Genomic DNA, 14,224 nt, shown 5'->3' with positions numbered 1-14,224 from the left:
TGCACATCTGACTACTGTAGTTAAAGCATGCCACATAGACCAATTAACAATGATCAAAATAAATGAACGTCTTCTGTAAGTGAATTTCTCATTTCTTGTACAAAGGGAAAGTGAACATTGCTTTTACAGCTGTACAATTTTGGAAATTCTCCTATGCTGCCTGAAGTATCCCATCTTGCCTTAATGGTATTTAATCAAAACCATACATTTTATGGTGAAGTAAGTTTTCGGGAGCCCACTTTCAAAGATCTTCTGGGGGAAATCCTGGCCCCATTGACGCCAATAACAAAACTCCTTTTGTAATGGGGCCAGGATATTACCTATTATTATTATTATTATCACTGCTACTTTTTTATATAATGCAAATAATATTAAAATGGATGCAGCAGTTCTCATATCGCAGGCCAGCTCTGGCAATGGGCTGCTAATCAGCTTCCACTCCAGCGTCACAAGAGCGTGTCAAACAACAGCCCGGGAGTGAGAGTGTGTGTGTGTATTTGCATAAAGAGTGTGTTTGCCGGTAGAAAAGCCCCGCACCAGCCCTGACCCCAGCCTGGGCTGCCCAGGGCGAGTGACTCTTTGCCCGTGTGTGGGTTGCAGAGCCCAACCTCATGCGCTGGCTCGACGGAGACTCCCAGCCGTTCCAGCCCATTGTGTGTGAAGCATCCCCCCCAGTCCCTCCCCATTTCAGCGTGGACCAAACCATTGCACTGCGCCACTAGACGTGCGGAGCCGCAGTCTCCCGAGCGGTCGCTCACCCTAGGCAAAGGCCGGGAGGCGGTCGCAGCCGAGGGCGGGCGTGCGAGGCGCAGGGAGGCGCGGGGCAGGGCCGATCCTAGCCTGTAGCTCCGCTCCCCTCCGCGCGTGGGGGCAGTGGGAAGAACCCGGCTGCGCTCTGCCTCCCCCGCCGCCAGCAGCAGCAACAGCAACAGCGCCCGGGAGAGTTTCATTCAGTGCCGGGAGGAAGCGCTGCCTGCACGGGAGGCGCCTGCCCGCTGCGCGGCTCGCTGCTCTCCTCCTCCTCTCGGCGGCTGCTTCCCCGCCTTCCCCGCAAGAGGCCGGCTGCCCCCTGCCTGCGCGTAGCCACCGGAGCAGAGGCGCCCGCGAGAGGCCGGCAGGGAAGGTAAGGGCGCCGCGCGGAAGGCAGATCTGCGAGCGGGGTGTCGGGGGGGAGGCAGTGCCGGGACTGCACGCGCTTATTGTTGTCCCAAGCAGCTGCAGCTCCCGCTGCCTGCCCCCCAGTGTAATATTGCACGGAGGCTGGGCTTCCCGGAGCTCGTTTCTGGGGAAAGCAGCATATTCTGCAAGATTCAGAACATCTGTGGGCCTCGGGGTGTCCCCCCCGCATGTGTCCCCCTTTCCTCTTGTGATGTAGGCTCTGGTTCGGGCTCGTTGGGTCTGGAGTTGTGACAGCAGGAGGTGGAAGTTTCCCCAGCAGCTCGGGAAGCGGAAAGCTGTTTTTAAAGGGGGGAGGGATTGGGTGGTTTTGTGTGTGTGCCGACGGAGCCTGCAGCCTTGTAGCTAGCTGCAAAGAGAGAGGGAAAAGTTATGATGCCGAGGTTGGACGCACGAGGCTTTCGGAAGGATTTTCCTTGTAGGGTTAGATGTTTGATGCTGGAGGGATTTGATAGCTGATACTAAACTTAACAGGGCAGATGCACTCTGCAGGATCCTGGTGCCTAGTTGGGAGGTTGCTGCTGGAAGTCTCGAACCCTTGAGCGCTGACAGTTTTTCTCTGTGCATTTGATTTTAATGACACTGTTGCCCTTTAAGGAATGTTTCAATATACTCACGTTCCTCAGTGTTTGCAGGATCAGTGCCTAAGCAGGAGTGGTGGGTTGTGACAAAGAGAAGTGAAAAGGTTGTTTGTCTCAGTAGCAATTCACTTCTCAGAATAAGATGCAGTAATGTGGTGGGATACCGCTGCTGTTGGAAAACCCAACTGCCTCGCTGCCTAGAGACAAATTGCAGTGCCAAATTTTTATTAGTTCTTTTTACTTAAGACCAGGTTATTGTAGTTCTAGTAACAGGACAAGCCCCCCAACTCTTTTTTTAATTTGCTTTCTTCACCATAAAACTGCTCAGAAATAAAGTGGTTTGGTTGTTCCTAAATTCCTCATTAATGGCAAGGGAAAACACATGGCTCAGGAGACAGAAACTGAGAGTAGCTGTTTAACCCTTCGGATTTGTTTTTCTGACTCAGAAAGAAGTGTGGACTTCCTTCCTCCTCTAATTCTCTTTCTCTGTGATGCAGGGCAAAGCACAAGGCTTCTTCCTGTGGGTCAGGCTTATGCCCTGTTCAGAATCTGGTACACATCTGTCACAACATTACATGAAATTAGGCCTGTCTTGTGGCTAGTTTTTTAAGGACCCCTGACAGGTTTTGTTTCAAGGGAGGATTTGACTCTGCAGGAAACTTTAGGTGAGGGAAGAGAGAAGATTTATCCAAAATAAAATGCACAGGGGTGTTTTTCTATATTCCCTTTCCTGCTATTATTGTGATCTAGATTATATTTCTCTTAGAAAATACTTGCTCAGAGCCATTGCTCAGAGTTCAATGAAGTCAATTTGGTTTACATTATCGTTGGAAAGGTAGTGATGTGTCATATGACCTAATATGTGATCACTTGTAAGGGGAGGAGATGGTCTGTGAAGGAATGAAGTCCTTCAAAAACCTAGTCTAAGCAAATAGAATGTACAATAAGAAATTATGTGCCAGAATCCTAAAAGTATATGCATTTAAGCACTTAACTTTGCAAGTTTTACTTAACATGAAAATTCATGTAATTTGCATCTTGATCCCTGTTATCTCAGTGTTTAAGATAAAAAATTGATCACACTTAGGTTAACTCAGACATACTGAAGCTGATAGCTGCTTTCGCTTCATTATATGCAATTGTCCCTTGTACTTAAAATGACAGCATTAATTTTCTTGCCTAAAAGACATAACATACCTTTAAAAGATCTGGGAATGTAGTTCTTTTTATAACTTAGGAATACAAACAATTTTTAAAACCTATAACTAACTCTTTCATAGATTTCCTGGGTGACCTTGGGAAAGTAATTTAACCTTTGAGCCTCAGTTTCCTCATCTGTAAAATGTCCTTACCTTTTCTAACATATTGATGCTAAATGTTCATTTGTAGAGTATGGCTGATAGGGCTGATGCTATAAAAGTATAAATGTTAATTTGTTACAAAAATGTTATATCACTTCTTGTCCTACATACAAAATCTGTTGCATGTTCTTAATAGTAGATGGTGTATGTGCACTGCTTTGTGTGTGTGTAGACAAAGGGTACGTCTATACTTACTTCCTGGTCCGGGATGTAAGCGATCGATCTTCTGGATCGATTTATCGTGTCTTGTCTAGACGCAATAAATCGATCCCGGATCGATCCCGGAAGTGCTTGCCGTCGATGCCGGTACTCCAGCTCAGCGAGAGGAGTATGCGGCACCGACGGGGGAGCCTGCCTGCCGCATCTGGACCCGCGGTAAGTTCGGACTAAGGTACTTTGAATTCAGCTACGTTATTAATGTAGCTGAATTTGCATACCTTAGTCCGAAGTGGGGGGTTAGTGTGGACCAGGCCTTAGACTAAGTACCTCACTTATTTTTAAATGCTCTAAAAAGATCAATTTAATCCATTCCTTAGTGCTAAACATTGGCATGCCCCTTCATGCTTCGACCACCATTCCAGAGGACATGCTTCCATGCTGATGACAGGTTCTGCTCAATAACGATCCAAAGCAGTGTGGACTAATGCATGTTCATTTTCATCATCTGAATCAGATGCCATCTACAGAAGGTTGATTTTCTTTTTTGGTAGTTCAGATTCTGTAGTTTCCGAATTGGAATGTTGCTCTTTGAAGACTTCTGATAGCATGTTCCACACCTCATCCCCCATTAGATTTTGGAAGGCATTTCAGATCCTTAAACCTTGGGTCGAGTGCTGTAGCTATTTTTAGAAATCTCATATGGGTATCTTCTTTGCATTTTGTCACATCTACTGTGAAAGTGTTCTTAAAACAAACATGCTGGGTCATCATCTGAGACCGCTATAACATGAAATATATGGCAGAATGCAGGTAAAACAGAACAGGAGACATACAATTTTCCTCCAAGGAGTTCAGTCACAAATTTAACTAATGCATTATTTTTTTAACAAGCGTTATCAGCATGGAAGCATGTCCTCTGGAATGGTGATTAAATCATGAAGGGGCATACAAATGTTTAGACTATCTGGCACATAAATATCTTGGAACACCAGCTACAAAAGTGCCATGTGAATGCCTGTTCTCACTTTCAGGTGACCTTGTAAATAAGAAGCGGGCAGAATTACCTCCCACAAGTGTAAACAAACTTATTTGTCTTAGTTATTGCCTGAATAAGAAGTAGGACTGAGTGGACTTGTAGTTTTTTTTATATAGATAACTTCACTCGAAAAGAAAACAATGTAAAACTTTAGAGCCTACATTTGTAAATTGCACTTTCAAGATAAAGAGATTTCACTACAGTACTTGTATGAGGTGAATTGAAAAATACTTTTTCTTTTGTTTTTTACAGTGCAAATATTTGTCATAAAAATATGAAGTGAGCATTGTACACTTTGTATTCTGTGTTGTAATTGAAATCAATATATTTGAAAATGTAGAAAAACATCCACAAATATTTATAATAAATTTAAATTGACATTGTTATTGTTTTTAACAGTGTAATTAAAACGGCGATTAATCACGATTAATTTCCTTAATCGAGTTAATTTAATCGCTTGAATTAACTGTGATTAGTTGACAGCCCTATCCTAAATGTATTAAAATATGTTTGTGGAGTAAAGAATTAGTGTGTCATTTGAACTGTTAGACTAACTTTATGGTGAATTGTTTTTTTTCTGAACCTTGCAAAGTATCCGGCAACCTCCCCTGCTGCACAGTGTGATTAAAGCCCTGATCCAATAAGCACTTATGCATGTATTCATGGTACTAGTGTAACTAAAGTTGAGCATGAGCATTGCATGATTATGTCTTATCTGTGCAGAAAATGTGATATCTGGAAGGGGTGGCAGAGATGTGGCTATGTAGCATTCTTAACAATTACTAGCAGCCCTTTCTGAGGCAACAATTTTTGTCAAATACCCGTGGTCATGAGAGCTGTGGCTGAGATTTAACTCAGAACAGCTACTCTGCATGGCATGATCCCAGTCAAAAGGGCCCTAAATTACATGGCAGTTTGTCACAGATTATTGTTTTGTGTTTCAATGTTAACTTCTTCAGGGTTTAACAGTCTTTGGATGTTGCAGGCAGGTGCCATAGGAGGTTTCAGTGGCAACTGAGCTAACTGTGGTGGTGGTCATCATGGGGAAATGAAGGGGCAGGCTTTCTAGGGTGGATGTCCTGAGATCCTCAACTGTAGGGCTTTTACAGAGATGCTTTTACACCATGCAATTAAGCAACCATGCCCCTTGCCTCTTCCATGCAACTGCTGATCCTTCCCCAGAGGGATCAAGTTTCCTATGTCCTCAGCCATGTGGAATATTTGTTGTAACTTTTTTCACAAGAGTTGATAATGTGGTCCATGTTTTTGGTGTATGGTTTTTGTTTTTGTTTTTATTGTTACCAAAATAGTTATATCACTAAAAACCCTGGTGTGCATGTAGTTACACTGGTATAAAGGTGACTTCCACTTTCTCGTATGGAATAGCTATCGTAGATCAGTATAAACTGTGTCCAAACTGGGAGGGTGTTCTGTTTTAACAATGCCGGCATAGTTAAAGTGGTACACCTTTCTAAGTAGACAAACCCTAAGTACACCATGGTAATTTCCAATTCCATATGCAACCAGTTCACCATATTTTACTACCTTGTATCTTTTGATATTACTTTTTTTTCTTTCTTCCTTCTTTAGTTTTTAAAGTTAGTATCAACATTTTCAGTGTCTGTTCCTTGTGGACTTCTGACATGGTGGGAATGTGAAATCTCAGATTGTTATTGGAAACTTTCAATGTGGGAACATTCCTAGGAGGAAAAAAAAAAAAGTAATGTGACTCTTTTTCTGAAAGTATATTTTGGTATTCCAAATTGGGGAGATTACTGAAGTCTCATTTAAAGTAATGAATAAACTGACAAAGAAAAAGACCCAAGACAATTTCCACGCCAAAAAACCTGCATAAACTACAGTTAAGGTTGTAAATATATATAGATTGCTTAATTAAAAAAAAAACCCTTAAATATATGTTGTAATTTTCCTAAACATGAACTCGAAATTCAGAATTAAGATTACATGTAAATGTCTGAAAGTAAAGAAATGCACGCTGCAGATAAACCAAACAACCTTAACCCTGCTCCCCAACACCACCTCTTGAACAACAGAAACAGGAAACAATTCTGTAGTAATGGTGGGACACGTAGGCATGCTGGTAATTGAATGAACTCTCCCTCCCCCACTCCCTCCCCTCACCCCGTCTACACTCGGGAAATGGTTTGGGGTTATAAAAAGTAATACTCCTGTCACATGATGGGGGTGAATAGGGATGAGTATTTATTTACTCTGATGGCTGCTGTGTTGTTTTCCCTTTTCATATGGGGGAAGAGGAGAAATGTAACTAAAAAATAACCACAAACTAACACGGACAACTAAGAAAACACACAAATGGAGAAATCTAGGATGGAGGTCAGAATGAATGACCTGAACCCCTTGATACATAAAAGGATTATTCTTCCTCTTTGTGGACATCTGCCAACAACTATTATCTCAATGGCTTTCTAATCACATGCCTCTTCTTATTCTAAGAGTTCCTTTTGCAATGGTCTTGTTTGTCTGCTGAGTAGGATCTGCCACCTAGGGCCTGTTTGCTGCTCCCTTGTCCCTTTAGGTATGAATAAGAAGCAAGTACTTTTGGAAGGGACCAGGGGAAGTCATAGTGCAATGATGGAAGTTATAGGGGAAAGGCATTCATGTTTAGGGTCCTGGGGTGGAGCCTGTAGCAGAGAAAGGACATGCCCTCTCACCCCCTTGAGTGCCACCTAAAGTGGTAGTGTGGAAATCCATGTGACTCAGGATTTGAGAGCCTGGCAGTAAGGGGCCTAAGAAAAAAGGTGTTTGTTGTTTTAGGGAGGGCTAAAGAACTCTGTAGCCAGATGATTGGTGAAGGTTGGTAGTGAAGCCTTAAATTATAACAGGTGTGAATGCTGTAGTCCTAGGAGAACCACTGATGTATTTTAATTCTGTGCTTGGGACCTTTGTTATCCTGGAAGGAGCAGACTTTTGCTTTGACCAGAGGGCCAAAGCACTAAAATTCACTCTATGATCAGAGAGCAAGGGCAGACAGACAATGGATGCATCCTGGCACCAGCCTGCTAAGCCGCTGTTACAGACAGACTTTAAGTGCAGCCAAGTGCTTCCTTCTTCTCCAAGAAGGATGACGACAAAATTACATATGGACCATTTAATAAAAGAAATTTAGCAGATATATGTGAGTCTAAGGCCCCAAACGTGACCTAGTCGAATGAATTGTGCCTCTGTTCAGGCACCCACACGGTACACCTTGCAGGGTTGGGCTTTAAGACTGTAAATTCAGGCTTTTGAAATTCAAAGGTGGATGTCTAAAACAGAAGGAAAATGTATGCCAGTAATGTGGACAGATTTTTGGAAGAATCATTAAGAAAGTAAGACATTTTGGGTAATGCTTTATGTATCAGAGCAACATTAGTGCTCTTGAAATTGCTTTATGCCAGTTAAGGGTTTTAATTGATAAAGCATATGTATAATTTTCTTGGGAAGTAATGCTCTTGCAAAGGCATAGTTAATCCAAAATATGATGGTCCAGATTTTTAATGGTCACTTTAAATGCATGCTTTCTTTCAAGAGGAGCTGTAGCAAACTTGAAATAGCTGTGTTCCTTCTAGGAAATAAGTGTAAAGAGACTGTGATAAACAGTCAAGAGGATAATTTAAGAATCTCAAGAAAAATTGTAGTGGATGTCTTAGTAGCATTTAGTATTCATTTATTGTATGTTTTCATTTACTCCTGTCTCTGCTTTATATGAGTGTGTTGCTTATTGTTAAAATATTATCATTAAAATTATGTGACTTCAGCTACTTTCATTTTTACAGTGTCAAATATTAATAGACGACACTTGTGTAAGGTAGGCAAGTACTACTGAAGTATTAAAAATTACTAGTTAAACCCAAACTCAAACAAAATCCTTTGCAAAGCATAGTACGTAATGTAGATCTCACTCCTCATCGTGTCTTTTATCGACAGCATCACTTTATTAATTTGCTTTTATAATCTGAGAGTTTGAAAAATTGCATTTATAACTGTGAGGAAATTTTTAAGCTTGTACTGGTCAGTGAATGTATATCCAAAATCTTCTTAATCTCAGTCAAGAGAAAACAAGAGGGTCCTTAATACTGCAGTTTACAAACTAAGACATGGTCTCCACCTAAAATTTAGGTCAAACGAACTGTATTGCTCAGGGGTGTGAAAAAAATCACACTCCTGAGAGACATAGTTAAACTAATTTGAGCCCTGTGGAAGACGGTGCAAGGTTGACAGAAGAATTCTTCCCTCGGTCTAGCTATCCCCTCCCCCCCCCAAGGGGGAGTATTTATTAAAGCAACAGAAAAACCCCTTCCATGTCTACACTACAGTGTTACAGTGGCAGCTGTGCCACTGTAGCACTTGTAGCATAGAAATACTCTAAGGAAGAATGTGTGTGCATGGTGAGAAGAATGAGATTGGGATGTATAGTGAGTTTGAATGCAGATAGAGGAGTGAAGGAGAAGAGAAATGGAAGGAAATGGGAGAGACTGAAGAGAAAGGGGTAAGAATGAGGTGAAAGATGGAGAATGGGTGAAGGAGGGAAAACAAGAGAACAAGAAGAAAAGTCTGAGGGTATGTCTGCGCAGTGATTTTTGGAGCAAGCCTCCCAGCCTCGGTTGACAGACTCGGACTAGCGGGGCTTGAACTAGTGCAGGGGTCGGCAACCTTTCAGAAGTGGTGTGCCGAGTCTTCATTTATTCACTTTAATTTAAGGTTTTGCGTGCCGGTAATACATTTTAAAGTTTTTTAGAAGGTCTCTTTCTATAAGTCTATATATAATATAACTAAACTACTGCTGTATGTAAAGTAAACAAGGTTTTCAAAATGTTTAAGAAGCTTCATTTAAAATTAAATTAAAATGCTGATCTTAAGCCGCCAGCCTGCTCAGCCCGCTGCGGCCTTGGGGTTCCGTTTACCTAGGCTGGCAGCAGGCTGAGCGGGGCCTGCGGCCGGACGCCGGGCTGAGCGGGGCCTGCGGCCGGACGCCGGGCTGAGCGGGGCCTGCGGCCGGACGCCGGGCTGAGCGGGGCCTGCGGCCGGACGCCGGGCTGAGCGGGGCCTGCGGCCGGACGCCGGGCTGAGCGGGGCCTGCGGCCGGACGCCGGGCTGAGCGGGGCCTGCGGCCGGACGCCGGGCTGAGCGGGGCCTGCGGCCGGACGCCGGGCTGAGCGGGGCCTGCGGCCGGACGCCGGGCTGAGCGGGGCCTGCGGCCGGACGCCGGGCTGAGCGGGGCCAGCGGCCAGAACCCCGGCTGACAAGGGGCCAGCGGCCAGAACCCCAGGTTGGCAGCGGGCTGAGTGGGGCTGGTGGCTGGGACCCCAGCTGGCAAGGGGCCGTCAGCCAGAACCCCGGGCCAGCAGCCAGAACCCCAGATGGGCAGCGGGCTGAGTGGGACCCCGGCAGGCAGCAGCGTGCCATTAAAAATCGGCTCGCGTGCCGTCTTTGGCACGCGTGCCATAGGTTGCCGACCCCTGAGCTAGTGCTTTCAGAATAGCTGTACAGACAGCACTTTGAAGTTGTGGCTTGGGCTGGAGCCTAGGCTTCAGAGTCTGAACTTCAGCCCAAGCTACAACTTCAAAGCACTGTCTGTACAGTTATTTTTAGAGCACTAGCCTGGGCCATGCTAGCCCCAGTCCAGTCTGGAAGGCTCTCTCCAAAATGCTGTGTAGACTTACCCTAAGAGGAATGTAAGAGGAGAGAGACATATGACGATAGTTGATAGTATTAATAGTGAATTTGTGAATGGGGCCATAAAGGGGTAGTGCTCACATTAATTAAACTTGTACATAAAAATGGGAGGAACATTGGTATATAGTTCAAGTTCCATCATAAGAGCAAGCTTTGAATGGGTGTGGGGTGGAGATGGTAAAGGAAGAAGACAGTGAATCATTATCTTTGGTGTTAAGTTACAGAGGGATTTTACAGATGCCCTTAATGACAACTGTAAAATATTTTTTCCTTGATTTTTCCTACTATGTGCATATTATTTTTTTAAAAAGGGGAGGGGGAATTGGGGAAAGCAAAGAGGAAAAGGAGGGGTTGTTTATTTCTATCACTTGACGGCACCTAGTTGCATGAAAAGAAAGCAGACAAAAGGCAAGAATCCCTTCAGGTATTTTTTTTTATTTTTTTTTTTATTATTTTTTATTATAAATCTAACAATGGCTTCCAAGAAGGTAATTAGGTGATTTTCTATTTTATCATTTAGTGTAAAGGGTCCCTTTTCACATTTGTATATATTCAGTAGCATGTTAAACGTTCTATATAGAATTTACTCTACCAGTTGATAAGGGTTGATAAGGGTAGCTGCTGTTGTGGTTCTGAAGAGCCATTAACATGCCTTGGAATAAAAGTCAATGTTTTGTTCTTGCTGGCAAGTTAAAGAAGTATGGGCTGGATGAATGGACTATAAGGTGGATAGAAAGCTGGCTAAATTGTCGGGCTTAACGGGTAGTGATCAATGGCTCCATGTCTCGTTGGCAGCCGGTATCAAGCAGAGTGCCCCAAGGGTCGGTTCTGGGGCCGGTTTTGTTCAATATCTTCATTAATGATCTGGAGGATGGCATGGACTGCACTCTCAGCAAGTTTGCAGATGACACTAAACTGGGAGGAGTGGTAGATACGCTGGAGGGTAGGGATAGGATACAGAGGGATCTAGACAAATTAGAGGATTGGGCCAAAAGAAACCTGATGAGGTTCAACAAGGACAAGTGCAGAGTCCTGCACTTAGGACGGAAGAATCCCATGCAGTGCTACAGACTAGGGACCGAATGGGTAGACATCGGTTCTGCAGAAAAGGACCTAGGGGTTACAGTGGACGAGAAGCTGGATATGAGTCGACAGTGTGCCCTTGTTGCCAAGAAGGCTAACGGCATTTTGGGCTGTATAAGTAGGGGCATTGCCAGCAGATTGAGAGATGTGATCATTCCCCTCTATTCGACATTGTTGAGGCCTCATCTGGAGTACTGTGTCCAGTTTTGGGCCCCACACTACAAGAAGAATGTGGAAAAATTGGAGAGAGTCCAGTGGAGGGCAACAAAAATGATCAGGGGGCTGGGGCACATGACTTATGAGGAGAGGCTGAGGGAACTGGGATTGTTTAGTCTGCAGAAGAGAAGAATGAGGGGGGATTTGATAGCTGCTTTCAACTACCCGAAAGGGAGTTCCATAGAGGATGGATCTAAACTGTTCTCAGTGGTACCAGATGACAGAACAAGGAGTAATGGTCTCAAGTTGCAGTGGGGGAGGTTTAGGTTGGATACTAGGAAAAACTTTTTCACTAGGAGGGTGGTGAAGCACTGGAATGGGTTACCTAGGGAGGAGGTGGAATCTCCTTCCTCAGAGGTTTTTAAGGTCAAGCTTGACAAAGCCCTGGCTGGGATGATTTAGTTGGGGATTGGTCCTGCTTTGAGCAGGGGGTTGGACTAGATGACCTCTTGAGGTCCCTTCCAACCCTGATATTCTGTGATTCTATGATTTGTCTGCCTGTGTTCATGTGTTGTCTCTTGTCTTATACTTCGATCGTAAGTTCTTTGGGGCAGGGACTGTCTTGTTCTGTGTTTGTAATGCACCTAGCACAATGGTCCATGACGGGGGTTCCTTGGTGCTACAATAATACAAACAATAAATAATAATAATTTGCCTCTGTCATCTGGCAAAATACTAGTCTATAACCAGTTACAGGTCTAATAGACTCTGTGGGCCAAATTAATTTCTCACATACACACTGTGCAAATTAGCTGAGGTCTGTAGGACTGCATGAGGTGTATGTCCATGCAGAATTTGGCCATATGTGTCCTTATGTATTGGATGACTCTAGTTCTATGATTCAGAGAATGCTTTTGGATTTTTTTAATGATGTTTATCTAATCAGTCTCATAGCTCTTCAGGTCCAGGTTGTTTCCCACAAAATGACAGTATACTTATGTTCGTATCTTGGAATTAAGAACTCTTATAGTTTTGGATGCAGCACATAGTGCTGTGTAATGGGATGAGTATACACCTAAAAGGAGGAACATTTTATAGCAGCATTAATAAATTTAGTCATCTAAACATCACTAGTTTCAAATTCTGAGAGACTGCAATGTGCAAGTTAAATCTAAGTGCATGGTTCCTACCAGACATATTACTTCTTTCTTTTCAAGTAGGAACAATTCTGGAGTGTGTTACTGTTCATCTTCCTAAATTAATTCTGGAGTGTTTTGCTGTTGAGCTCCCAAAATATGCTCATTTTGTTATTTTTAAGAATTGGGATACTGGATGCTAAAAGTTTCAATGAGCTGCAACCTTTCATCAGTTAAAATGGCAGGCTGCTTGAATGAAAATTTACATATTTCAGTCCAGCTACTTAGAGTGAGCAACTATTTTCCCATTTAAGATGTTGTCAGATATATTAGATAAAATCACTGGATAAAATTTGATATGGTATATAATTATTTTTACAATAAATCAGTGATTCATTAATCAATATTCATGAGTCATTGTAACAGCCCCATTAGATGGGAGACTAGAGCCCTAATCCTGCATATGGATCTGCATGGGCACATCCTTGACACAATGGTGGAAAAGTCTTTGCATGGATCCCTTGGGGACCCTGTGTGAGGGCTACCTGGCTAGATCCCTTTGTAGGATCAGGGCACAAGGCACTATTTTTTTTAAAAAGGGGAGGGGGAATTGGGGAAAGCAAAGAGGAAAAGGAGGGGTTGTTTATTTGTATAAATAAAAGCTGGGTGCTTCCCCTCCCGGGCTCCAGCTGCACTGGGGAAGCGCTGGCTGGGGGCGCTGGGTCTGGGGGCTGCCCGGCAAACCGTGAAGCTGGTAGCGCTCGGGCAGCCCTTTTCGCGTGGCTGGAAGGGAGGAGGGGGAATGCGGGGTGCTCAGGGGAGGGGACGGAGTTAGGGCGGGGACTTTGGGGAAGGTGCGGAGTTGGGCCGGGGCCGGGAAAGGGGCGGGGCCAGGGCCCCGTGGAGTGTCCTCTTTTTTTATTTTTTAAATATGGTAACCCTAAGTGAAATTGAACATATAGAAAGTGTTGTCAAATGCACAATGCAGTGAACTAGAAAGCAAAGTAAATACATTTTCCCCCTAATTTTTGTTATTGTAACTTCAGGAGTTACTTGTAATGGTAGATGGTAAGAAATTCGTGTGAGAAATTTTAAGATGACCGTGTTTCTTTAAAGCCTACTTGTGGTGGTTGCAAAAAGAGTTTCTTTTTTAAGAATGAGATGCTATTTTCCTTTGTATAGGTTTAGCTCAGGGATCGGTAACCTTTGGCACGTGGCCCACCAGGGTAAGCACCCTGGCGGGCCAGTCCGGTTTGTTTACCTGCCACGTCTGCAGTTTCGGCCGATCACGGCTCCCAATGGGGGCTGCAGGAAGCAGCATGGGCCAAGGATGTGCTGGCCGCTGCTTCTCGCCGCCCCTATTCGCCCAGGACGGTGAACCGCAGCTAGTGGGAGCCGTGATTGGCCGAACCTGCAGACGCAGCAGGTAAACAAACCAGCCCGGCTGTGTGCCAAAGGTTGCCGATCCCTGGTTTAGCTAGAAATCGATGAGTGTCACTTCTCTTTTCCTCATGCTGTCCCCCCAAAACAAAACAAACCTGCAGTACTTAAACAAAAGTAGCTTTGTTTTTACATTTGTTATATGAAATGGCATAACTCCTTTGGGAAAAGTCATCCTCTCACAGGAAGAGTCAAAACTCTTTAAGCAAAAAATCTGCTAACAGACAACACAACATTTATTAGTTGTACAGTATTAGATTGTCTAAGATAAAATCTTTCTTTAGAAATGAATGAAAAAGGGCAGATTAAGAAAGCTCACACACAAATTGGCATACTTTCCTTTCAGCGCATACAAATGTAGGTGCACTCTGGGGCAAAATTTGCTGTGTTACAAGGATG

General features: G+C 43.8%; 1 protein-coding gene across 2 annotated transcripts in view; it reads left to right on the top strand.

Annotated features, from left to right (window-relative positions):
* Positions 1-794: 794 nt before the first annotated feature.
* FAM110B (family with sequence similarity 110 member B) overlaps positions 795-14,224 on the top strand; it is a 173,669-nt gene continuing 160,239 nt past the window's right edge. For both annotated transcript variants that reach the window (XM_054018040.1, XM_054018041.1), the window contains exon 1: positions 795-1,123. The gene's annotated coding sequence lies outside the window, so the exon portion shown is untranslated. The remainder of the gene's footprint in view (positions 1,124-14,224) is intronic.

Source organism: Malaclemys terrapin, chromosome 2 (assembly GCF_027887155.1).
Source record: "Malaclemys terrapin pileata isolate rMalTer1 chromosome 2, rMalTer1.hap1, whole genome shotgun sequence".
In the NCBI taxonomy this organism is placed as follows: Eukaryota; Metazoa; Chordata; order Testudines; family Emydidae; genus Malaclemys; species Malaclemys terrapin.
Note: the sequence above shows the minus strand (reverse complement) of the source record. Positions and strands in the feature narration are given on the sequence as shown.